Consider the following 1,171-nt stretch of genomic DNA (forward strand, 5'->3'; position numbering starts at 1 on the left):
GTGACAAAACCAAATTCACACAATATCTTTCCACAAATCCAGCCCTTCAAAGGATAATAAAGGGAAAACTCCAACACAAGGAGGGAAATGATGGCCTAGAAAAATCAAGAAAGTAACCTTTCAACAAACCTAAAAGAAGATAGCTGCAAGAAGAGAATCCCAACTCTAACAACAAAAATAATAGGAAGCAACAATTACTATTCCTTAATATCTCTTAATATCAATGGACTCAATTCCCCAATAAAAAGACATAGACTAACAGTTTGGCTACATAAACAGGACCTAACATTTTGCTGCATATAGGAAACCCACCTCAGAAAGGCTGGAAAACAGTTTTCCAAGCAAATGATCTGAAGAAACAAGATGAAGTAGCCATTTTCATATCGAATAAAATCAACTTCCAACCCAAAGTTATCAAAAAAGATAAGGAAGGACACTTCATACTCATCAAAGGTAAAATCTTCCAAGATGAACTCTCAATTCTGAATATCTATGCTCCAAATGCAAGGGTATCCACATTCATTAAAGGGACTTTAGTAAAGCTCAAAGCACACATTGAACCTCACAAAATAATAGTGGGAGACTTCAACACCACTCTCTCATCAATGGACAGATCCTGGAAACAGAAACTAAACAGAGACACATTGAAACTAACAGAAGTTACGAAAGAAATGAATTTAACAGATATATACAGAATATTTCATCACAAAACAAAATGATATACCTTCCTCTCAGCAACTCATGGTACCTTCTCCAAAATTGACCATATAATTGGTCACAAAACAGGCATCAACAGATACAAAAATAATGAAATTATCCCATTCATCCTTTCAGATCACCATGGACTAAGGCTGATCTTCAATAACAACATAAATAATAGAAAGCCAACATTCACGTGGAAGCTGAACAACCCTTTATTCAATGATACCTTGGTCAAGTAAGATATAAAGAAAGAGATTGAGTACTTTTTAGAGTTTAATGAAAATGAAGCCACAACATACCCAAACTTATGGTACACAATGAAAGCAATCCTAAGAGGAAAATGCATAGCTCAGAGTGCCACCAAAAATAAATCAAAGAAGATCTTAGAAGATGAAAAGATCTCCCATGCTCATGGATTGGCAGGATTAATATAGTAAAAATGGCTATCTTGCCAAAAGCAATCTACAGA

This window comes from Mus caroli, chromosome 10 (assembly GCF_900094665.2).
Source record: "Mus caroli chromosome 10, CAROLI_EIJ_v1.1, whole genome shotgun sequence".
Classification (NCBI taxonomy): domain Eukaryota; kingdom Metazoa; phylum Chordata; class Mammalia; order Rodentia; family Muridae; genus Mus; species Mus caroli.